This window comes from Macrobrachium nipponense, chromosome 33, assembly GCF_015104395.2.
Source record: "Macrobrachium nipponense isolate FS-2020 chromosome 33, ASM1510439v2, whole genome shotgun sequence".
Lineage (NCBI taxonomy): Eukaryota > Metazoa > Arthropoda > Malacostraca > Decapoda > Palaemonidae > Macrobrachium > Macrobrachium nipponense.
This window is the reverse complement of record NC_087219.1, coordinates 3,586,942-3,614,363: the sequence shown is the minus strand read 5'-3', so window position 1 is coordinate 3,614,363 and position 27,422 is coordinate 3,586,942. Positions and strand designations below refer to the sequence as shown.

General features: G+C 36.4%; 1 long non-coding RNA gene across 1 annotated transcript in view; it reads right to left on the bottom strand.

Annotated features, from left to right (window-relative positions):
* Window positions 1-5,509: 5,509 nt before the first annotated feature.
* Window positions 5,510-27,422, bottom strand: part of LOC135202666 (uncharacterized) — a 227,016-nt gene continuing 205,103 nt past the window's right edge. Inside the window, exon 3 of the long non-coding RNA XR_010311775.1 lies at window positions 5,510-5,873. This is a non-coding gene — a long non-coding RNA (uncharacterized LOC135202666). The remainder of the gene's footprint in view (window positions 5,874-27,422) is intronic.

Below are 27,422 nucleotides of genomic sequence, written 5' to 3'. Positions count from 1 at the left end.
AAGGCCGATGAAATTCTTATGCAGTCTGACCTGTGCTCGCTTGGTATCACCTTATACGGTCTCCCGTCTCCTTCTACAGGATTACTCTCCGAGTTCGTTTTGGAAATATGGAGTGCGTACAACAAGGTAAATTTCGGATTCTTTTAAGACTTAGTACTATAGTAAGAAATATTATAGTGCATGGTGGTCTTAGCAATTAATTGCAATTTATTCATTAAGTAAATTATTTAATTCTACAATATAGACCTCTTGTTTCTTAGTGGATACTGATACCTTTATTGAAACAAAGTGCTCCATATTATTGCAAACAATCTTGGAGGGAGTAACATTTTCTTAGGCCTAACATAGTCACGAGATATGTTTCATTTGCCTATTTTTTTATCTGTTTACTTTTCCCTTCATCGCCTAATAGTTGGTGTTGTTATTTTCCAGCAGCAGCAGTTGGAGGAGTGAAAGCTCCCGCGCAAACCGTCGGCGGCGTCTCCGACTGGAGGGAGGACGTTAGGCGAAGGGCGAAGAGGCCGAGGCCGACTTTGGCCGAAGAGGAAGCAGAGTCTCTTCGGCAGAAGAGAGGGAGACTCGACCATCTTGGGACTGACAAGGGACGAGGAGCCTTCAGCCTTGTGGACATTGTGTAGAGCATATGACTTTTCTGCTTATTATAGATCTGATATTCCTTTATCACAAGCCATATCTATATGCCTGCATGTCGTCAGATCTATGCAAAAAATCAAGTTGAAAAATGCAAAAAAATTGAACTGATAGATGGATGAATACCAAAGTTGTCAACGCAATAAATAAATAATTACAATATTCAAATGGATATATAAATAAACAATCCAAAATAGAGATTATAGCTCTTATGTGAATATTTTCCAGACTTTGAGAATAACATTATGAATATTCCGTGGAACAAATAAAGAACAAACTGTTGTTATAACTGCCACCTATTGTCACAGTAGTATATAGAGTTTAAACGGTTGTTTTGAAGTTCATATGGGAGAAGTCATGAACTGAGTACAGACTTTGATTCTTCAGTCTAACGGTTACAGTTTACCGTGGCGGTAAGGAACCGGATACGTCGCTGCAGTGTAGTGTTTAAACGTGAGCTTTTAACTAAAGGTCATTTCGAGTTTATATCAGAGGAAATGCCATAGATTTTAATGGAGTACCATTTTCAGCTTATTGTTAGGCTAGTGCTAACTGAAATTTATCAACATGCATGTAAAAAAACTCGGGTAACAAACCTAACATCTACGTATATCCTACGGAGCCATCACCCGGTACACATTCTATTTCATTTAAGAATTCCGGTTTCGTTATTCCAGTAGTTTCCAGAACAAACTGGTGACATGTTGGGATTAGAAAGTTCGAATTCTGTAGCGTGGGAAAATGCGCAACGGTAATGCCTAAATCCAGCAAGTTTGTGTGGCCATAAATCGAATTGTATGCATAGGCCTAATCGACATCTTAGGAGGTGTGGTTGTTAAGTGCCCTGGAGTGAAGGATAATCCTTTACCACGACTTTCAGGTATAAACACAAAATTACAGGAAAAAAAAAATCGCCTACGCTTGTGCACGGTATGTATGAAAATGTATAGCATTAAAACTTAGGTATAAGATATCGAGAGTAATGGTTATATTAATAAGATTAGTTATAATAAAGCAGGTATTATAAATTTTGTTGATCCTGATTTGCCTGATTAATATGATACCAGTACACATTTCCGACGAATGCAAATTCAAACAGTGTATTGATATAGTATATGATATATCAAAATTAGCGCTTTGTTAGTATGCTAACAGGCCCACTCTGAAACTTCTTTAACAAAAGCATTTTTAACAGTAAATGGCACAGCTGATTCATTACATCCAAAAATGTCAAATTTATTGATTTTTTATATATTTTTTTTTTTTACAAAATTTTCGTAATTGTCGTTATTAGATAACATACCATATCTGCAACATTAGTTATATTGTTATTTCGATATTCATCCAAACTACTACACTACATTATGTTATGAAGAAGAGTATGGGACTTTGGAATACCGCGCAGTTTACAAGGAATGACATCTTTCTTCAATACACTGCCAATAATAACTGTATATCCTCAATAAAGTTTCATTACAAATCTGTCATGCTTGGCTGAAGCTTTACCTTGAACAAAATTTGTACCATTCATGACCTGATCATATTGTTGGAGGCTATTACTGCCACCATTATTCAAAATTTCCAGTGCAACATCCACTTCCAATTGATGTCGAATTTTTTCCATTTCAGAATTTTATTCTTTTGATACTCTGAATAAATTATATTCTGCAACATCCATTTCACATCCTTTCTTATCTAAATCATGAGCTATTTCAATCATATAGGTAAGGACTACCTCAGTGAGATTATATCCACATAAAGCTCACATCACACTCATTTGATCTTATGTCATGTATGAATTTCTTAAATTTCTTAATCAAATCATCAGTAGGTGACCCAGAGTTCAGTGCAAGCAAGCACTTTGGTTATCTACAAATCCAAAGACAGTGTTTCTTCTTCACAGAAGCATGCTGGAGGCCCACATATTAAATGGCATACAATTCAGCAGCAGTGCTAGAACATTTACTGTCTGCTCGCAGAGATATTTTTTTCTTTCACACTAGTCCCATACTCAAAAAATTCCCTTCTAACAGAACAGCAACAGAACAATCACAATACATATGGATGACATTTTCCCTTGGATACTCTGATATTTTCTGAATAAACATTTGCTGTGAATCATGAGGATTACAATTATTTTTTTCTTGCGAGAGTATCCTTACAACTACCTATATTTCCCGCAATCCAGATCCTTAAACACATTGCTTTTGGCAAATGAACACAAAATCCCTTAACTTCATATTCAAACAATCTTTAGCAAAGTTGTTTTGAATGTCCATTTCTCTTGAAGTTACTACTAATCCCACCAGTGTATGCATCAACAGCATTCTTTAGGTGAATATACCACTCGTACTAATCCTCAAAGTAGAAATGGGTGTCGTGTCCATTACTCAGTTAGTGATGGTTGGGAGGTTGAGCTTTCTCAAGATCTCGATTCTTGCTGTATTTGGGCAACCAAGTACTGCAACTCTCATCGCTTCATTTGGAATGAGCTCCAAAGGCCCGAGTATGAGGCAAGGATAGGAGCTGAATAGTCTATTATACTTCTCACTGTGCTTAGATATACAGATCTTATAACTAAAACTAGCACACCAACACGTTTTCATTAATGCGGCAAATTTTTTTTAAATTTTAACCTGGCTGTGCATATATTTTTGACAATTGATTTTGATCCCTAACTTCAGTAATGAAACTGGCATGCATTCCTAAGTACTTATAACTATTAACTTTTTAAAGTTTTATTCCATTTAAGTGTCGTGACTGATAGTTTTTTCAGTTTTCCATTAACAGGCAGACCTAATGAAAGACACACAGTAGTTGACCAATTACTAACAACACATGATCCTCATTTCTACATTGAATCGTTATGTCATCTGCATATACTATAACTTGTGGTTCTCCATAAAATTTATAAGAAGCTATCCTGTCCATAAGAATATTGAATAGCATAGGGCTGAGAACACCCCCCTTGTGGGGTACCCAATTCAAATCCTCTCTTCAGATCAGGACCCTGAAACCAGACACTGGCCTTTGTTTGAAAAATAATCTGAAATCCACACTGATAACTTGCCTTTTATGCCTTTACTCAACACTTTCTAAAAGGACTTCCTTATTTGCCTTGTCAAAGGAATCCTTAAGGTCTATAAAAAGTCTACAATTAACTAAAGCATTAAGTAATCACACAATCTGTGGTGTCCAGCAAACTACTTTGATGACATCTCTTAGAAATGTATATAAACATATTGTGATGGTAAAGGAATTTTAAACAAACTAGTTTATGAAAGATAAGATACTATAGGCCTAAATCAGAGAGAGAGAGAGAGAGAAATTTTGGTTATATTTTGAAGCGTTCGTAGACATACATGCAAAGCAGCCCTTCCCTTTTTCCCAGGCACCCACCCACCCCTTACCACACTTCTCTCTCTCTCTCTCTCTCTCTCTCTCTCTCTCTCTCTCTCTCTCTCTCTGAGAGTGCTGTCTAGTAAACGGCAATGTAGGAGACTCCGTTAAAAGGGTTCCAATCCTTTAATGACACTTCAATAGAAAATTCACCAAAGTTTCAACCCCATGCAGGAGTTGAATGGACAAAGGCACTAGCCAATAATGAGCGAAGGAGGAGTTACAGTTATGAATTTGGAAGGATATTTTTTTTCTTAAGTATAATGAATGATATTCCTTCACTTAAGCATACTTTTGTACACGTGCACAGCAAAATGCCTTAGCCATTATGTAATCGATAATCTATAGCATCTACACTTTTTTTTCAGTCATAAATTTGGTAGGTACGAAGCAAATAGACATATCACAGTCCTTACCTAATTTTATTTAATTTTTTTTTTACATTTCCATACTTAATTTTACATTTCCTTAATATTTAAGTAATCTCATAGATTTCCATTTATAAGTTACAGAAATTTTTTAACAGAGTATTTTCTTTATTTTACAAGAGCTACATTACACCAGAAAGAAGACGCCAAGAAGAGGAAACCTCCAACGCCAGAGAATTTGTCCAAAAAGCAGAGTCAAGACGCCATCCTCCAACCTACTCCTCAATTACTCCAGACTACAGCAAACTCCCGGCTCTCGTCTACTCCCAGATTACTCCGACCTGCTGCCCTGAAGGAGACCAAGTCTGGAGGGAGCGGTGACTCTAGAGACCGCCGGAGGGAGGAACTCCAAGGGGTCAGGAGGCGTCTGCTTCAGTCAACAATAGTTTCTCAACATTTTGTTCTGAAGCTCTATTGCTATTTTATTGTCGACGATGCTAACCGTTGGAAGAAAAATATAATTTTATTTCTAATAAAGCCTAGGAGCAAGTTAAGGATAGTGATTATTTAATAGACTTGAGAGAAAGGAAGAAAAAACGTTAGTTTCAAGAAATATGAGGCTAATAATTATGCAACAGACTTGCAGCGGAATGACTCATTCGAGGGAAGAAAAAGGTCTTGAAATCAAACTGAAAAAACCCGACACCTTCATGGAAAGCTAATCTTTTTCAAGACTTTAGAGAGAAAGAAAAAAAAAAACTCTTCGAAGGAGGAATAAGTCTAAAATCAAAATTAGAAGCTTCTACCAATGATGCAATAACAAATTCTGGAAAGCAGTTTCATTAATTTATTAGTATAAATGAAACATATAATTTAGAACGTAAAAAAACTTGAAAGTAATGTGTGTTAAAGGGATGAAAGTCTACGATTTTAAACTGTGATTGTGAGCATAGGATTATTTTTAGGTTGTCTGGGATTTTAACCTATGACTGTATATATATACTTTGAGTTTTCAGCTATTTGAGCCTAGGATTTTATTCTTTCATATATCTAGACCTACAGTTTGATCGATAAAGTCTATACAGTAATAATTGTTGAATTTGTCCCAACCTATTTTTTTATATCAAGTTATGAAATTATAGATTCACTGAGAATCAGTATTTTAAGTTCAATGAAAGAATTTCGCAATTGCATTGAATTATGCAGCTTCTTTAGCCAACTAACCTACTAAACAAAATAAAATTAACTTTCTTAGCAAGTGCTACACAAGCAAAATCTTTAACAATTTAAGAGTGTATGATTGGGCACATATCTCCAGTGAGGGTATGCAGGTGATGATACTGTTCACACCGTCATGGCACATGCCCCAAAATCGTGATCCACTGTCAGTATGTTGTGAGAGTAGTGTGACCTCGTGCCCACACACCCATCTCTGACAACTCTTACCCAGGGTACCTTGATCTTACCCAGCAGCTCGAAGCTTAAGTGTTCAACAGCACCAAAAGTGGCAACTAAATTGAACATTTCATAGATTATTTGTTGAATTTCACTATAAAGTTAAATTTGCAAAACCTGAATTAGATAAAAAAAAAAAAAAAAAAAAAAACACAAGCCTCACCACTAAGCTTCTCAGATTTCTCCAGTTCTCCCATTTTGCAAAATCCAGAGGGATTATCAACTTTAGCGTCAAAACACAACACGCCAGTAGCCACGAACACCGGAAAACGGAAAAATGATAAAAATAATTACAACATTGTAATTTAAATGGTCTCAATTAGCGAGATTTAAAATAATTCAACGTGAAATCCTGGAAAACAGAAATTTAAATTAAAAAATATATATAAAAGACGACCCTGGCATAATATTAATCAATGAAGACTATAGGAAACTAAACTATGAAAATGTTTGGGTGTAATATATAAATGTGCAAGACTGCTGATGAAGTCTTTTGCAGGAATAGCAATTAAGAATAATATTAGACAAAGTAGATTTCCGAGACTACATTTTAGCAGTCCAGATTCTAACTAACAAAGGACCGATAGTGATCGTGACAGGTTAACAGCCGCCAAGGAGACATTATTTCCCACTTCCTGAAGTCATGAAGTTAATGAGCAGGAGAGAACCAACCTATCTCATTGTGGATCTAAATTCCAGACACCAACTATTTGGATAAAGGCATCTAATTACACAAGTCAAGAAATAGATTGACAAATAAAAGATTTATTCACTTAGGACCTGATTTTGATACTTTCGTAGCAAATAACAGAAAAGACCAGCAACCTCCTTTGATCATATACCAATGGTAATCACATTGTCAACTAATCCAATATAAGATTCCATCTTCAGAAATACCAAATATAAAAAGAGCAAGTTGGGAAAGCTTCAAAAATGAAATAGAAGGGAAAATGAGAAGACAAACAGTAAATTCAAATGAAATATAAATAAAAGAAATAGTAGACAAAGAACTTTAATAATGGTACAAAAATATAGAATTAGCTATAATAAATCATATACTAATAAGTAAATAAATACACTACACTTCCACACCCTATTAGTAATGGCAAGTTAAAATGAATACAATGGCACTACAACATCCAAAATACAGTACTTATAACAGGTTGGAACAACACATTGAAAAGATGTGTATCACTACAAGAGCAGTTAGTACAAGAAAACTCCAAGATTGTATCATCAAAATTCGGAAGACCTAATAAAAAATACGCAAATACAGTACAATAACCCAATAACTCAGTTTCAAGACGGATGGGAAGCAAATTAATACATCACCATACATAAAGCATAGGATTGAGAAAATGTATGATGACCAAGAGAAAGAAGTACTGCACAAGGCCTACTGGCAGGAAATATTCCAATAACCCAATAACTCAAAAATCCGCACCATGCATCTGATATTAGCAAAACTCCATGAAGAGCGCCCACTAACAAGGAGAATAAGAGTTACTAGAAAATAAATTAATAATTTAAAATCTTAAACTAGGCACCAGGAGGAAGGGGAATTAACAAGGCCATAATTCAAAATTTACCAGACATTGCATTGAAAAATTAAGAGATACAATGGAACATTTTCCAATTATATTCAAGAAACCAATAATGATTTAAATACCCAAACAGGAAAAGATACTTATCTGGTCGAGAATTATAGACCAATATCATTACTAAAAATATTTGGTAAAATACTTAAAAAAATGATTAACAACAGATTAGGGTTGTTCCTAGAAGGTAATCAACTGCACAATATAAACAAATATGGATTTAGAAAAGGAAGAGGAGCCCAGATTGCAATAGCAACAATATAGGGGAGAATTGCACTATCATCACAAAGAAGAAAGTACTTATGCAACCTAGTATGTAGAGATATAACTTAGGCATTTGACAAAGTAATTTGACAAAGTATGGAGACAAGGACTTCAATACAAAATATTACATCTCAACTTTCGAGGCATTTGAGAAAATACTATGCAACTTCATCAAAGATCGAACAGCACCATAGTCACAAAACTGCATAGGGACTCCATTGCCGTTACTAAGTGGAATCCCACAAGGATCTCTTACTAACTCCAACATTATCCATATTATATATACATCAGACGTGACCCCACTACCAGAATACTGTACTGATCTTTGCAGACTATATAACTCAAATAGTTATACACCCAGAAAAAGTACACGAAGAAGGGACCCAACTTAGACAAGTAGCACAAAAAACAATGGGCCAATTGAAAGAATAATTAAATTTGAAAAGAAGTAGAAGATAAAGACAAATAAATCTAAATTCTAACTGGTATTAGTATCTGCATACAAACCTGCACAAATAATATTAGACCAACAACTACTACATTTGACTAAAAGCGCAAGAACAGCTACTATAGGAATGCAATTCGGAGAAAGAGGAATATAAAGATATGTGCAGAAAGACTGAGAATATCAAGAACACAGAATACAAAGCTAACAAGTTTTAGGAATATGTACAATTATAAAAACCCATTTCTACAAAAGTTTAAAATAATGGAATATCCACCAATACTCAAGTGTTTAGCATCGACCTCCAATATAAGCGCATTACAAAAAAATTGTACCAAGGTATGTAATGAGAAACAATCAAGAATATGATTGTCTGGATAAAGATCAAATACACAACAAAAACAAAGTAGAAGCAATTAATCAGATTATATATACTGGCAACCAGTATATGGAGAAGTTCAGTGCAGTAGTGAATTGACAGAAGAATCCGAAGCAGAAGAGAGAAACCACCCAAAAACAAAGACCACAGAAGGGGGAGAAGAGTTTCTTCTTAATTATATTCATCGCAATGAACCTCAACCATTATACTATTAAGAAATGTCTTGTGGAAAATTAATATGTAGAATTTACTAAGTAAATATAATATAAAATCATACCATAAGTTAACATTAAGGTTAAAATTAGAAAATATGAATTTTAGCCTAATAGAATTATACTATTAAGAAAAAAAATTTCAAATATGTATCTGTACAACTCACCATGTTAATATAATGTAAGGTCGTTATTGTAATATTAAGGCCATAGTTAGAAAAATTGTGCCCTTACCCAAATAAAATTGTGGATAAACCACACTACATTATTCTTATTAATACTTAACTCTCTACATTATTCCCTACCATGGTTAGCTAACTAACTGCCCTCTCTCTTCTTTCTCCCATCTTACCTATCGGTTAAAAATAAATAAATAAATCAATTGGCAAAGCCTGAATTAATTTGGCAAAGACCGACATTTACAAAACCTAACTCATTACCGATATCCTAAGCATCATATTTGTATTGTGAACAGAATTAGTATTAAAGTAACTACACCGAATACAGCATTCGTTTTATTTCAAAAAATATTACCATTTCCAAAAATACAGTATAAACATAAAAACACTTACTGGAACAAAATACACTAAACGGTCACAGTCGAAACTGGTACCGGGACCTTGCGGGTCCTCTCAGGTCAATAGGTAAAGCAAATACCTCAAGGGGACACTACAGGAGTCAGGACCACACAGTTAATCCAGTATTCCCACGGTCACTCAGCATGGGACCTCCCCAGGAGGCTAGATATCCTTGGAAGCTCACAGGGCAATGACCCCGACCACTCAGCCTAACTTCGAAGTCGCCTCAAGAACCCGATGTCTGATGAACACTTAACGAGCCATTAAGAATAACCACCGACAGATGCTTGTTACGAACTTTAAACTTACTTATTTATTCACTTGTTACAACTGCAGTTCTGGACAATGTGAATGTAACACGACAGACTAATCGTAACATTCGATGTAACACTATACTCGTGCTACAAAAGGTTGAGACTCGGGGGTGATTAGCACTCCTGCCATATTTTCTTACACTCGTTCAAACTTTTCAGGAAAAAAGGGTGACATTTTGACAAAATTTTTGAGCAGCGCTGCCATTTCCTCGTACATATTTTCAAAATGAGCTGAGCTCTCTGGCTGGGCTGTTTTGGTCCTCCCACGTGTTTGATCGCATATCTGCCAAATTTATAACAACAACAGAGATAAAACCATTTCTCCCATTACAGATATCAAATATGATCTTTTCCGTTACGCAGAATTTAAATAAATTACGTAGGTTCACGATTGATAAAGTTTTTTTGTGCAATAACAAGAAACGGAGTCAGATTTTCTATCAACATGGCATCTCATTTTGGTGCTGTTGCGAATATTTCAACCAGTTCCACGTGCGTTTAAATCCATACTGACTGTACAGTCTGGAGGCAGTTCTCCCTTCTACACATATCTTGATTTCTTAATATCGTAGGTATAGAATAAATTGGTGAGAAAGGAAATATGAAATAAAGCATAACAGAGTAAGTTTGACGAGTGAGAAAATAAACAATCGTATACAGACAGAGTCTCTCTCTCTCTCTCTCTCCTCCTCTCTCTCTCTCGTCTCCTCTCTCTCTCTCTCCTCTCTCTCTCTCTCTGAGAAAATAATAGATAGGAAACAATGACTGAATATCGCTTGAATGCGATATTGCAAAGTTTTGGCCTGACTAAAGTGTGGAGTGACATTGACACCGACTTACAAGTTATTCCTGGTCATCTCACAGCCATGGACAGACATCAACTTCACAGCCGAGAAAGGGCAATCGTATACAAAATAAATAGGTATGGAAAATGCGAAATGTGGGCCTATGTTGTCCCATAAAAAAGCTCTCGTCCAGGCAGCTGTAAGATTTAGGAGAGGGAGAGAGCAGGGCCGAATAGGTAGGAGATTAAAGTACCCGGGAATGAAAAACCCTTATAATCTTATAATTATAGCCTCGGGGTTTGTCTCAAGGACATTCAAAGTTCTGTCACGCACGGGCAGTTGTTGTTTTTGTAAAATTGGCTTAAGGGCAGATCTTTAAAAGCCACGCCAGAGAGCTCGCCACGGTAACAAGACTATACACTCCATATGAATTGACGCTCTACTTCCCAAAATGTTTTAGGTTTTTAGAGCTTTTTGGTTTTTAGGACTTCGGATAGAGGATTATGTGTGTATTGTAGTACAGTAAAGATAAAACATCGTTGGAAAAAAATTGTTTTTCAGTTGCTTGGGCTATGAAGGGTGTGTGATCACTGACCACCTGGTTAATACTAATGGATTAGCAGTCCTCCAGAGAATACAAATGCCTAATCTTGTTGAGTAGGCCTATGTTGCTGCCAGAACTGTAAATCAGCTTGTATAAATAGCTCAGAAATGCAAGCAGTGAAACTACGGGCCGAACAAGGGAAAGGCCCGTGCCAACAAGATGTGTTGGCTTAATACAACAACAACAACAACAACCAGTGAAACGGCAGCAACTCGGCCCACAGAGTGAATAGGACCATGGAGAGAAGATCAGCAAGGAAATATACTGCTAAATTTAAGCTGCAAGTTGTAGCTGAAGTTGAAAAAACAAACAATGTTCAAGCTGGTAAGCGGTTTGGCGTCGGGGAAAGCTGTGTCCGAAGCTGGAGAAAACAAAAGGAAAATTTAATAGTAACTCCCTCTTATAAGTGTGCAAATCGCGGATCCAAATGTAAATGGCCGCATTTAGAAGATAAAGTGGCAAAGTGGGTCTCCGAAAACCGAGAAAATGGTTTTATTTTAACACGATGTAATATAAGACTGTATGCAATTCGAGAAGCAAGAAAAATGGGCATTCCAGAGTTTATAGCAACTGCAGGATGGTGTACTCGGTTTATGAAAAGACATAACTTTGTCCTAAGAAGGAAAACCAAAATAGCACAAAAACTACCCAAAGAACTGGAAGAAAAAATCAATAATTTCCTCAAATTTGTAATAAAGCACTGCAAAGCTAATAATTATAAATTATCATGTATCGGCAACATAGATGAAACTCCGCTTAACTTCGACATGCCATCAAACTCGACCGTAAATAAAATAGGAGAGAAAAGCATTTTAATCAAAACTACTGGTCGTGAAAGGACATACTTTACTGTTGTTTTAACGTGTATGGCAGATGGGATGAAACTTCTCCCCATGGTTATCTTTAAACGGAAATTGATGCCTAAAGTTTTTCGAAAGGATTATCACGTGGTCAATATACCTGTTAGGTCTTATTAGGGGATTCAGAATTCACTGAGAGTAATGACCTTTCGGATTGAGCTTCCATTAAGAAAAGGACATCCAAAGGAAGAGAAAATGGCCTCAGGGGGTGACTGTTGGTATAAAAACCTCGATGGCCGACAAAATTCTGCGCAGGTTACGTAATTTCGCGCACAGGCGCGTTACGTAACTCTCGTCAATTTAAACCTTTAATTTTGACAAGTATGGCCTCTAAGAGACCCCTTTCGCCCGGTAATCCCAGGGAGGACCCGCCCTTGGAGGACGAGCAAGGCTTCGCCACAGTAAGGAAGAAGAAGAAGAAGAAACAGAAGAAGATTGTACCACCGATTTCGACAGATGACAACCAGCTCCCTACGACATTGGCACCGAATACGGCGAGTTTTGCAGAATTTCCGGCACTTCCCAAGTTCAAAGCTGTTGTTATCGAGGGCCAGACTTCATATGCTGCAGTCAGGGCCCTCGAGAAAAAATATCCTGATGCAAACCTCACAGCTAGACCAAACTTAAGGGGGGATTTTATAATTACTCCCAAGGACCAGAAAGCTGTGGAACTACTCAAGAAGGACAACCTATGCCTGCTACTTGATCCTGCTTCAAAAATCAACAAGGGGATGATTTGCAAAGTCCCCAAATATATCACGATCGATAGAGTTCTCGAGGTTCCCAACATCATGGAAGCCAAGAGATGTACTGCCAAAGATGGACAGGAGACTCTCAAGATCGAAGCTACTTTCAAGGGCCAAATTCCGGCCAGGGTCAGCCTTGGAATTCTAGGCACATATGAGACCGAAGCCTTCATACCAGAGCCTCTGAGATGCTTCAAGTGTCAGAGGTTTGGACATCACAAAAACGAATGTAACGCAGAACACATCTGTGGAGTGTGTAGTGCAAAACATGAAACAGAAGTGTGTTTGAAAAAATACAAGGAAAAGGGCCACACAGTTGCCCGATGCCCTAACTGCAGCCAGCAACATCATGCTTGGTTTAAGGGATGCCCAGTCAGACTGCAGAGGATTTGGAAGGTGAAGGGCCTCCCTCCTCCACCTGCAAGACCTCGGCAACCATCACCGACCAGGAAACCTCCCAGCAACCCCAGGTTCGATCCTAGAACGAACCTACCTCCTGTACCACAAACCACCCAACCTTCCTCCCAACCTCCTCAATCCCGGCACTACATCCCCACCCCCTCATCCTCTCCGTATCGCCAAACTCCCGCCCCTCTACCTCCTCCCCCTACTCCCCCAACCCCTCAGGTTACCCCCCTAACCTCTGCATCGCCGAAGACGTCGATTCCTGCTCGTGCCGAAGCAGGAACCCAGACAGAAGACGCAGTTGAAGAAGAAATGCAGATCGAGACACCGACTGTAGCTCCTGTTTTGTATAAAGAAGCAGGAACACAAACAGAGGAGTTTGTAGCTAAGGATAACAGCGAAACTCAGACCTGCAAACAAGAATATAGAACTGCAAACGTCGGAAACTAATACTTCCTCGTAGGAGAATATCAAATCAGAAAGTTCCTGCTGACCTACGAGGAGTTTGAGGCATTTTTAAATAGAGCCATCTTTAACAACGACAGTGGCAGTGGTCATCAGCTGTTCTTTGAGCTCGTCCACGCTCTGTTGGACCTAGAGATCAGTCTCCCAGATGACCTCCTGTTAGAAGATTTTAGATACAGATCTCAAACATAAAGATCGCCGCTACATGAAAAGTGCTGTTTATAGCTGCTTTTTCTTTTACTAAACAATCCTCCTTTCCCCTCCGTTTTTCGGCCGCCTCACGTCTAACGACCGAATATTTCAACTGTCACTAACTACCGCTTAAGCTGTCGCTTATTTTTGTTATCCTGTTTCTAAAACTGATAATATTTCGTTTTTCCTTCGTCGTTACCTATTGCTAAACGATCGACGCTCTCTGCTTTTTTTTCCATTATCGTAAAGTGAAATATGGTACTTGAACTCCATAGAGTTGCGCCTTTTTTTTGCGTTTTTCTACGACTATAAATTTTTCGATTTCATTACTGGCTATCTCTGACTCGCCAGGACTCGCTACTATCGATCTTTATCTTCTACTAATGGGTACCTTAGGGTTTAAAGGGGTTTGTAACCTTGCCTATTCACTTTTCCTTTCACTTTTGAATCCATACCATTCCACCTGCACATTCCATAGAAATCATAAATAAAAAGATCGCCTCATATCCTTAAATCACCAATGCACCTAAAAATAATTCAAATGACCTACGGGCTGCTACATTAGCTAAAGCCCGTGCTGGCATAAAGCCAGCTTAATACTCCAACAACAACAACAACAACAAAATTCTTATGCAGTCTGACCTCTGCTCACTTGGTGTCCCTTATACGGTCTCCCGTCCCCTTCTACAGGATTACTCTTCGAGTTCGACTTAGGAAATATATTATGGAGTGCGTACAACAAGGCAAATTTCGGATTTTTTATTTCGATTTTAAGACTCTAGTACTATAGTAAGAAATATTACAGTGCATGGTGGTCTTAGCAATTCATTGCAATTTATTCATTAAGTGAATTATTTAATTCTACTATATAGACCTCTTGTTTCTTAGTGATTATTAATACCTTTATTGAAACAAAGTGCTCCATATTATTGCAAACAATCTTGGAGGGAGTAACAATTTCTTAGGCCTAACATAGTCACGAGATATGTTTCATTTGCCTATTTTTTTATCAGTTTATTTTTCCCTTCATCGCCTAATAGTTGGTGTTGTTATTTTCCAGCAGTAGCAGCAGTTGGTGGAGTGATGGTAGAGGACGACGTTGTCATGACCTGCCTACCGAAAGCTCCCGCGCAAACCGTTGGCGGCGTCTCCGACTGGAGGGAGGACGTGAGACGAAGGGCGAAGAGGCCGAGGCAGACTTTGGCCGACGAGGAAGCCGAGAGACTTCGGCAGAAAAGAGGGAGACTCGAGCATCTTGGGGCTGACAAGGGACGAGGAGCCTTCAGCCTTGTGGACTTCCTGGCTGCTCTGCCGCCGCCTCCGTCGCCAACCTTCTCCCCGCCGAAGGAGGAGGAGGAACAGGAGGAAGAAACAGCACCAACAGAAAACCCGTCACTTCGTAGGCCGACCAGACGCCGGCTGGAGTTTTGATTTACGTGAATTTCAAAAATCAGTTGTATACCGGGCGTGTTTGTGAATAGGAAAGAATTATCGTAATTATTTGATTTACTATTTATTTGATATTAGATGTAAAAATATATCGCTAATTAAAGCGATCAAAACCTGATCGGTTTTATTATTTGTACTTAATATGATTTATTTATTGTATGTTTTAGAAAGATATAATATATATATGTTACACAAATGAATATGGATTTTTACTTAAGTTTCCTGACCAAAAAATAAAGGAAAATGAGAGATGAGACATTGAAATACAAATGAGAGTTGGACATTGTGTAGAGCATATGACTATTCTGCCTTTATAGATCTGACATTCCTTTATCACTGGCCATATCTATATGCCTGCATGTCGTCAGATCTATGCAAAAGTTGTATTAAATTGAAAAAATATAAAAACTTTGAACTGATAGGTGGATGAATAACTAATTTGTCAACGTAACATATAAATTACAACGTAGAATTAGCCATCACTATCAATATTCAAATTGACACTTAAGTGGAAAATCCCAAATAAGAGATTATAGCTCTTTTGTGAATATTTTCCAGACCTTCTGAATAACATTATGAATATTCCGAAGAACAAATAAGGACAAACGGTTGTTATAGCTACCACCTATTGTCACAGAAGTTTATAGTGCTTACATGGTTGTTTGAAGTCTATATGGGAGGAGATATCATAAACCCTGATAACAGACTTTAATTCTTCAGTCTACGTTTACAGTTCATCGTGGCGGTAAGGAACCGTCACTGTAGTGTAGTGTTTAAAACGTGAGCTTTTAAAGGTCATTAGTTTATATCAGAGGAAATACCATAGATTCTAATAGAGTATCAATTGCAGCATAGCCCTACACTATTGCTAACAACAATTTATCAATATATCCTCTGAAGCCATCACCCGGAACACATTCTATTCATTTAAGAATTCCGGTTTCGTTATTCTGGTAGCTTCCAGAACAAACTGGTGGCATGCTGGGATTAGAAAGTTCGAATTCTGTAGCATGGGAAAATGCGCAACGGTTATGCCTAAATCCAAGGAGTTTGTGTGTGGCCATAAATCAAATTTTGTGCATAGGCCTAATCGACACCTTAGGAGGTGTGGTTAAGTGCTCTGGAGTGAAGGATAATCCTTTACCGTGACTTTCAGGTATAAACACGAAATTACAGATTATTTGATTAAGAAAAAAAAAAAAAAAAAAAAAAACTGACTACGTTCGTGCACGGTATGTTACATAGGGTGACCATACGTCCCCCTTTGAGGGGGACAGTTCCTCTTTTTGATTCTTTATCCCCCCAAAAAACTGCGGTCTTGGGAGGACATCCTAAAGTCCCCATTTCAGCCTTTCTTTTTTTATGGAATTACTACAATTGTCCTTAAAAATGAGAGACTAATTTTTGTTTAGAATGTCAGCAATAAATAACGTCTGAATAAAAACAATGTCATTGATAAACCTAATTTATCATTTCCTGTTATTGAATATACCTAGTAAAGATCAAATCAATAGAAAAATACGCCAAAGAATGATGAAAGAATATTTTTCTTTTTAAATAATGTCTGTAATTTTCCTTAAAATTTTAAAGATTAATTCTCTGTTTAAAAAAGCAATAATGTCTGAATAAAAACACTAATTGATAAACCTTAAAATGTCAGCGATAATGTCTGAATAAAAACACTGATTTTTAGACTTTCTAATTTATCATCACCTGTAATTGAATATACTTATATAATAAACTCCTGAATTTATAAAGACTCAACATAAATGCAAGTATTAAAACTTTTATAAGATATCGAAGGTGATGGTTATATAAATAAAAGGAATTATAATAAAGTATTATCAATATTACTGATCCTGTTTTGCCCGATTAATATGATACCACTACAAATTTCCGATGAATGCAGATTCAAATAGTGTATTGATGTATGTATGTATTATATATAAGATATATATATATATATATATATATATTATATCTATATATATATATATATATATATATATATAAAATATACTATACATACATCAAAGGGAGCTTGTTAGCATGCTAATATGCCCACTCCAAAACTTCTCTGAACAGAGCATTTTTAACAGTATATTGTACAGCCGATTCATTACAACCTTAATGGGGCACAAAAATGACACACCAACTACAAGAAGAATTTACACATTAAAGCCTAATGTCAAATTTGAGTTTTTTTGAATAAAATTTTCCTAATTTTCATTGTTTATTAGATAACATACCATATCTGCAACATTAGTTATATTGTCATTCCGATATTCATCCAAACAACTACACTACATTATGTTTTGTAAAAGAGTCTGGGACTTTGGAATACCGCACAGTTTACAAGGAATAACATCTTTCTTCAATACACTGCCAGTAATAACTATATCGTAAAAGAAATCTTATTACAGATGTGCCATTTTGGCTGAAGCTTTACCTTGCACAAAATTTGTACCATTCATGATCTGATCATAATGTTGGAGGCTAATACTCCAAATATTCAAAATTTTCCGTACAACATCCACTTCCCATTGTTGTCGAATTTTTGCCATTTCAGATGTTATTCTTTCGATACTCTGAATAGCTATATTCTGCAACATCCATTAGACATCCTTTCACATGTAAATCATGAGCTATTTCAATCATATAGATAAGGGCTACCACACCAAGATGGTATCCACATAAAGCTCACATCACACTCATTTGATCTTATGTCATGAATAAATTTCTTTAATTTCATAATCAAACCTTCGTCAGTAAGTGACCTAGACTTCAGTGTAAGCAAAGTACTTAGCCTATCTACAAATCAAGATTTTTTTTTTTTTTTTTTTTTTTTTTTTTTTCATAGAAGCATGCTGAAGGCCCACACATATGGCATACAATTCAGCAGCAGTGCTAGAACATCTGCGGTCTGCTCGCATAGATATTTTGTCTTCCACACAAGTCCCACACAAAAAAAAATCCCTTATAACAATGCCACACCCTGTTCGATTTTCAGCAACAGAACCGTCGCAATACATAAGGATGACATTTCCCCTTGGATAACCCTCATTTTCGGGATGAACATTTGCTGTGATTCATGACGATTACAATTTACTTTCTTTTCCTTGCGCGAGTCTATCCTTAGAGCTATATTTCCCATAATCCAGGGCCTGAAACACTGCTTTTGGCAAAGGAACACAAAATCCCTCAACTTCATATTCAAACAATCTTTGACAAAGCTGTTTTGCATATGAATCTCTTTAAGTTGCCACTAAACCCACCAGTGAATTCAACAGCATTCTTTAGGTGAATATCACCACTCGTACTAATCCTCAAGGCGTTAATGGGTGTCGGGTCCATTACTCTGTTAGTGGTGGTTGGGAGGTTGAGCTCCTTTCTCAAGATCTCGATTGGTGTCGTCTTTGGGGAACCAAGTACTGCAACTCTCATAATTTCATTTTGAATGAGCTCCAAAGGTCCGAGTGTGAGGCAAGGATAGGAGCTGAATAGTCTATTATACTTCTCACTGTGGTTAAATATACAAATCTTATAACTGGCACACTAACACATTTTCCATAATTTGAAAATTTTTGACATAATTGAGAACTAGTAATTTTTTAAAGTTTTATTCAATTTATGGTTCGTGACCAATAGGTTTTTTTTTCCATTAACGGACAGTCCTAATGAAAGACAGACTGTAGTTGACCAATTACTAAACACATGATCCTCATTTCTACATTGAATCGGTATGTCATCTGCATATATTATAACTTGTGGTTCTCCATATAATTTATAAGAAGCTATCCTGTCCATAAAGGTGCGTACACACGGTCGAACAATGTCCGACGGACAAACATTGTTACCATACCATAGGCGAAGCAGGATGACGTCATAAGCGTTGAAACGATGAACGTAGATCTGGCAACAAACAGTGGTACCAGATGAGGTTGTATACCAGTGTTTTTACTCTACCCGATACATGATAATTTATAATTATTAGCTTTGCAGTGCTTTATTACAAATTTGAGGAAATTATTGATTTTTTCTTCCAGTTCTTTGGGTAGTTTTTGTGCTATTTTGGTTTTCCTTCTTAGGACAAAGTTATGTCTTTTCATAAACCGAGTACACCATCCTGCAGTTGCTATAAACTCTGGAATGCCCATTTTTCTTGCTTCTCGAATTGCATACAGTCTTATATTACATCGTGTTAAAATAAAACCATTTTCTCGGTTTTCGGAGACCCACTTTGCCACTTTATCTTCTAAATGCGGCCATTTACATTTGGATCCGCGATTTGCACACTTATAAGAGGGAGTTACTATTAATTTTCCTTTTGTTTTCTCCAGCTTCGGACACAGCTTTCCCCGACGCCAAACCGCTTACCAGCTTGAACATTGTTTGTTTTTTCAACTTCAGCTACAACTTGCAGCTTAAATTTAGCAGTATATTTCCTTGCTGATCTTCTCTCCATGGTCTATTCACTCTGTGGGCCGAGTTGTATTAAGCCAACACATCTTGTTGGCACGGGCCTTTCCCTTGTTCGGCCCGTAGTTTCACTGCTTGCATTTCTGAGCTATTTATACAAGCTGATTTACAGTTCTGGCAGCAACATAGGCCTACTCAACAAGATTAGGCATTTGTATTCTCTGGAGGACTGCTAATCCATTAGTATTAACCAGGTGGTCAGTGATCACACACCCTTCATAGCCCAAGCAACTGAAAAACAATTTTTTTCCAACGATGTTTTATCTTTACTGTACTACAATACACACATAATCCTCTATCCGAAGTCCTAAAAACCAAAAAATTCTAAAAACCTAAAACATTTTGGGAAGTAGAGCGTCAATTCATATGGAATGTATAGTCTTGTTACCGTGGCGAGCTCTCTGGCGTGGCTTTCAAAGATCTGCCCTTAAGCCAATTTTACAAAAACAACAACTGCCCGTGCGTGACAGAACTTTGAATGTCCTTGAGACAAACCCCGAGGCTATAATTATAAGATTATAAGGGTTTTTCATTCCCGGGTACTTTAATCTCTTACCTATTCGGCCCTGCTCTCTCCCTCTCCTAAATCTTACAGCTGCCTGGACGAGAGCTTTTTTATGGGACAACATAGGCCCACATTTCGCATTTTCCATACCTATTTATTTTGTATACGATTGCCCTTTCTCGGCTGTGAAGTTGATGTCTGTCCATGGCTGTGAGATGACCAGGAATAACTTGTAAGTCGGTGTCAATGTCACTCCACACTTTAGTCAGGCCAAAACTTTGCAATATCGCATTCAAGCGATATTCAGTCATTGTTTCCTATCTATTATTTTCTCAGAGAGAGAGAGAGAGAGAGAGAGAGAGAGAGAGAGAGAGAGAGAGAGAGAGAGAGAGAGAGAGACTCTGTCTGTATACGATTGTTTATTTTCTCACTCGTCAAACTTACTCTGTTATGCTTTATTTCATATTTCCTTTCTCACCAATTTATTCTATACCTACGATATTAAGAAATCAAAAAGATATGTGTAGAAGGGAGAACTGCCTCCAGACTGTACAGTCAGTATGGATTTAAACGCACGTGGAACTGGTTGAAATATTCGCAACAGCACCAAAATGAGATGCCATGTTGATAGAAAATCTGACTCCGTTTCTTGTTATTGCACAAAAAAACTTTATCAATCGTGAACCTACGTAATTTATTTAAATTCTGCGTAACGGAAAAGATCATATTTGATATCTGTAATGGGAGAAATGGTTTTATCTCTGTTGTTGTTATAAATTTGGCAGATATGCGATCAAACACGTGGGAGGACCAAAACAGCCCAGCCAGAGAGCTCAGCTCATTTTGAAAATATGTACGAGGAAATGGCAGCGCTGCTCAAAAATTTTGTCAAAATGTCACCCTTTTTTCCTGAAAAGTTTGAACGAGTGTAAGAAAATATGGCAGGAGTGCTAATCACCCCCGAGTCTCAACCTTTTGTAGCACGAGTATAGTGTTACATCGAATGTTACGATTAGTCTGTCGTGTTACATTCACATTGTCCAGAACTGCAGTTGTAACAAGTGAATAAATAAGTAAGTTTAAAGTTCGTAACAAGCATCTGTCGGTGGTTATCTTAATGGCTCGTTAAGTGTTCATCAGACATCGGGTTCTTGAGGCGACTTCGAAGTTAGGCTGAGTGGTCGGGGTCATTGCCCTGTGAGTTTCCAAGGAAATCTATCCTCATGGGGAGGTCCCATGCTGAGTGACCGTGGGAATACTGGATTAACTGTGTGGTCCTGACTCCTATAGTGCCCTTGAGGTATTTGCTTTACCTTTTGACCTGAGAGGACCCGCAAGGTCCCGGTACCAGTTTCGACTGTGACCGTTTAGTGTATTTTGTTTCAGTAAGTGTTTTTATATTTATACTGTATTTTGAAATGGTAATATTTTTTGAAATAAAACGAATGCTGTATTCGGTGTAGTTACTTTAATACTAATTCTGTTCACAATACAAATATGATGCTTAGGATATCGGTAATGAGTTAGGTTTTGTAAATGTCGGTCTTTGCCAAATTAATTCAGGCTTTGCCAATTTATTTATTTATTTATTTTTAGCTGATAGGTAAGATGGGAAAAAGAAGAGAGGGTAGTTAGTTAGCTAACCATGGTAGGGAATAATGTAGAGAGTTAAGTATTAATAAGAATAATGTAGTGTGGTTTATCCACAATTTTATTTGGGTAAGGGCACAATTTTTCTAACTATGGCCTTAATATTACAATAACGACCTTACATTATATTAACATGGTGAGTTGTACAGATTACATATTTGAAATTTTTTTTCTTTTTTTTTCTTAATAGTATAATTCTATTAGGCTAAAATTCATATTTTCTAATTTTAACCTTAATGTTAACTTATGGTATGATTTTATATATAATTTTTACTTAGTAAATTCTACATATTAATTTTCCACAAGACATTTCTTAATAGTATAATGGTTGAGGTTCATTGCGATGAATATAATTAAGAAGAAACTCTTCTCCCCCTTCTGTGGTCTTTGTTTTTGGGTGGTTTCTCTCTTCTGCTTCGGATTCTTCTGTCAATTCACTACTGCACTGAACTACTCCATATACTGGTTGCCAGTATATATAATCTGATTAATTGCTTCTACTTTGTTTTTGTTGTGTATTTGATCTTTATCCAGACAATCATATTCTTGATTGTTTCTCATTACATACCTTGATATAATTTTTTTTTGTAATGCGCTTATATTGGAGGTCGATGCTAAACACTTTGGTATTGGTGGATATTCCATTATTTTAAACTTTTGTAGAAATGGGTTTTTATATATGTACATATTCCTAAAACTTTTTAGCTTTGTATTCTGTGTTCTTGATATTCTCAGTCTTTCTGCACATATCTTTATATTCCTCTTTCTTCGAATTGCATTCCTATAGTAGCTGTTCTTGCGCTTTTAGTCAAAGGTAGTAGTTGTTGGGTCTAATATTATTTGTGCAGGTTTGTATGCAGATACTAATACCAGTTAGAATTTAGATTTATTTGTCTTTATCTTCTACTTCTTTTCAAATTTAATTATTCTTTCAATTGGCCCATTGTTTTTTGTGCTACTTGTCTAAGTTGGGTCCCTTCTTCGTGTACTTTTTCTGGGTGTATAACTATTTGAGTTATATAGTCTGCAAAGATCAGTACAGTATTCTGGTAGTGGGGTCACGTCTGATGTATATATAATATGGATAATGTTGGAGTTAGTAAGAGATCCTTGTGGGATTCCACTTAGTAACGGCAATGGAGTCCCTATGCAGTTTTGTGACTATGGTGCTGTTCGATCTTTGATGAAGTTGCATAGTATTTTCTCAAATGCCTCGAAAGTTGAGATGTAATATTTTGTATTGAAGTCCTTGTCTCCATACTTTGTCAAATTACTTTGTCAAATGCCTAAGTTATATCTCTACATACTAGGTTGCATAAGTACTTTCTTCTTTGTGATGATAGTGCAATTCTCCCCTATATTGTTGCTATTGCAATCTGGGCTCCTCTTCCTTTTCTAAATCCATATTTGTTTATATTGTGCAGTTGATTACCTTCTAGGAACAACCCTAATCTGTTGTTAATCATTTTTTTAAGTATTTTACCAAATATTTTTAGTAATGATATTGGTCTATAATTCTCGACCAGATAAGTATCTTTTCCTGTTTGGGTATTTAAATCATTATTGGTTTCTTGAATATAATTGGAAAATGTTCCATTGTATCTCTTAATTTTTCAATGCAATGTCTGGTAAATTTTGAATTATGGCCTTGTTAATTCCCCTTCCTCCTGGTGCCTAGTTTAAGATTTTAAATTATTAATTTATTTTCTAGTAACTCTTATTCTCCTTGTTAGTGGGCGCTCTTCATGGAGTTTTGCTAATATCAGATGCATGGTGCGGATTTTTGAGTTATTGGGTTATTGGAATATTTCCTGCCAGTAGGCCTTGTGCAGTACTTCTTTCTCTTGGTCATCATACATTTTCTCAATCCTATGCTTTATGTATGGTGATGTATTAATTTGCTTCCCATCCGTCTTGAAACGGAGTTATTAGGTTATTGTACTGTATTTGCGTATTTTTTATTAGGTCTTCCGAATTTTGATGATACAATCGGAGTTTTCTTGTACTAACTGCTCTTGTAGTGATACACATCTTCTCATTGTGTTGTTTCAACCTGTTATAAGTATTGTATTTAGGATGTTGTAGTGCCATTGTATTAATTTTTAACTTTCCACTACTAATAGGGTGTGGAAGTGTAGCGTATTTATTTACGTATTGGTATATGATTTATTACAGCTTCCTGTGTCTATATTTTTGTACCATTAAAGTTCTTTTTCTACTATTTCTTTTATTTATATTTTAGTTGAAATTATTCTTGTTTGTCTACTCATTTTCCCTTTCATTTTTGAAGCTTTCCCGACTTGCTCTTTTTATGTTTTGTATTTCTAAGGATGGAATCATTTATTGGATCAGTTGACAATGTGATTACCATTGGTATATGATCAAAGGAGGTTGCTGGTCCTTTCGTAATGGCAATACTGAGGTGAATTTCGCTATTGCCTAATATTATATCTGGCTTTCATTTTCTGTTATTGGTACGGAAGTATCCAAATCAGGTCCTAAGTTAATACATCTTTTATTTATTTATCAATCTATTTCCTGACCTGTGTAATTAAATTACCTTTATCTAAATAGTTGGTGTCTGGCTTTTAGATCCGCAATGAGATAAGTTGGTTCTCTCCTGCTCATTAACTTCATGACTTCAGGAAGTGGGAAATAATGTCTCCTTGGCGGCTGTTAACCTGTCACGATCACTATCGGTCCTTTGTTAGTTTGAATCTGGACTGCTAAAATGTCGTCTTGGAAATCTATTTTGTCTAATATTATTCTTAATTGCTATTGCTATTCCTGCAAAGACTTCATCAGCGGAGTCTTGCATATTTATATAATACACCCAAACATTTTCATAGTTTATTTTCATATAGTCTTCATTGATTAATATTATGCCAGGGTCTTCTTCTATATATATTTTTTAATTTAAATTTGTTTTCCAGGATTTCACGTTGAATTATTTTAATTCTCACTAATTGAGTCCATTTAAATTACAATGTTGTAATAATTATTCTTATCATTTTTCCGTTTTCTGGTGTTCCTGGCTACTGGCGTAGTGTGTTTTGACGCTAAAGTTGATAATCCCTCTGGATTTTGCAAAATGGGAGAACTGGAGAAATCTGAGAAGCTTAGTGGTGAGGCTTGTGTTTTTTTTTTTTTTATCTAATTCAGGTTTTGCAAATTTAACTTTATAGTGAAATTCAACAAATAATCTATGAAATGTTCAATTTAGTTGCCACTTTTGGTGCTGTTGAACACTTAAGCTTCGAGCTGCCGGGTAAGATCAAGGTACCCTGGGTAAGAGTTGTCAGAGATGGGTGTGTGGGCACGAGGTCACACTACTCTCACAACATACTGACAGTGGATCACGATTTTGGGGCATGTGCCATGACGGTGTGAACAGTATCATCACCTGCATACCCTCACTGGAGATATGTGCCCAATCATACACTCTTAAATTGTTAAAGATTTTGCTTGTGTAGCACTTGCTAAGAAAGTTAATTTTATTTTGTTTAGTAGGTTAGTTGGCTAAAGAAGCTGCATAATTCAATGCAATTGCGAAATTCTTTCATTGAACTTAAAATACTGATTCTCAGTGAATCTCTATATTTCAAACTTGATATACAAAATATAGGTTGGGACAAATTCAACAATTATTACTGTATAGACTTTATCAATCAAACTGTAGGTCTAGATATATGAAATAGAATAAAATCCTAGGCTCAAATAGCTGAAAACTCAAAAGTATATACATATATATAGTCACAGGTTAAAATCCCAGAGAACCTAAAAATAATCTTATGCTCACAATCACATAGTTTAAAATCATAGACTTTCATCCCTTAAAACCCTAAACACACATTCCTTTCAAGTTTTTTTACGTTCTGAATTATTTGTTTCATTTATACTAATAAATTGATGAAACTGCTTTCCAAAATTTGTTATGCATCATTGGTAGAAGCTTCTAATTCTGATTTTAGACTTATTCCTCCTTCGAAGAGTTTTTTTTCTTTCTCTCTAAAGTCTTGAAAAAGATTAGCTTTCCATGAACGTGTCGGGTTTTTTCAGTTTGATTTCAAGACCTTTTTCTTCCCTCGAATGAGTCATTCCGCTGCAAGTCTGTTGCATAATCATTAGCCTCATATTTCTTGAAACTAACGTTTTTTCTTCCTTTCTTTAAATTCTATTAAATAATCACTATCCTTAACTTGCTCCTAGGCTTTATTAGAAATTAAATTTTATTTTTCTTCCAACGGTTAGAATCGTCGACAATAAAATAGCAATAGAGCTTCAGAACAAAATGCTGACAAACTATTGTTGACTGAAGCAGACGCCTCCTGACCCCTTGGAGTTCCTCCCTCCGGCGGTCTCTAGAGTCACCGCTCCCTCCAGACTTGGTCTCCTTCAGGGCAGCAGGTCGGAGTAATCTGGGAGTAGACAAGAGCCGGGAGTCTGCTGTAGTCTGGAGTAATTGAGGTGTAGGTTGGATAGGTAGGCGCTGGGAGGATGGCGTCTTGACTGCTTTTTGGACAAATTCTCTGGCGTTGGAGGTTTCCTCTTCTTGGCGTCTTCTTTCTGGTGTAATGTAGCTCTTGTAAAATAAAGAAAATACTCATTAAAAATTTCTGTAACTTATAAATGGAAATCTATGAGATTACTTAAATATTAAGGAAATGTAAAATTAACTATGGAAATGTGTAAAAAAAAAAAAAAAAAAAATTAGGTAAGCACTGTGATATGTGTATTTGCTTCGTACCTACCAAATTTATGACTGAAAAAAAAGTCTAGATGCTATAGATTATCGATTACATAATGGCTAAGGCATTTTCTTGTGCACGTGTACAAAAGTATGCCTAAGTGAAGGAATATCATTAATTGTCGGGCACCACAGATTGTGTGATTAAATGTTTAAGTAATGCTGAAGTTGATTGTAGACTTTTTGTAGACCTTAAGGATTCCTTTGACAAGGCAAATAAGGAAGTCATTTTAGAAAGTGTTGAGTAAAGGCATAAAAGGCAAGTTATCAGTGTGGATTTCAGATTATTTTTCAAACAAAGGCCAGTATCTGGTTTCAGGGTCATGATCTGAAGAGAGGATTTGAATTGGGTACCCCACAAGGGGGTGTTCTCAGCCCTATGCTATTCAATATTCTTATGGACAGGATAGCTTCTTATAAATTTTATGGAGAACCACAATTTATAGTATATGCAGATGACATAACTATTCAATGTAGAAATGAGGATCATGTGTTGTTAGTAATTGGTCAACTACTGTGTGTCTTTCATTAGGTCTGCCTGTTAATGGAAAACAGAAAAAACTATCAGTCACGAACCTTAAATGGAATAAAACTTTAAAAAGTTAATAGTTATAAGTACTTAGGAATGCATGCCAGTTTCAGTACTGAAGTTAGGGATCAAAATCAATTGTCAAAAATATATGCACAGCCAGGTTAAAATTTTAAAAAAATTTGCCGCATTAATGAAAACGTGTTGGTGTCCTAGTTTTAGTTAAGATTGTATATCTAAGCACAGTGAGAAGTATAATAGACCATTCAGATCCTATCCTTGCCTCATACTCGGTCCTTTGGAGCTCATTCCAAATGAAGCGGTGAGAGTTGCAGCACTTCGT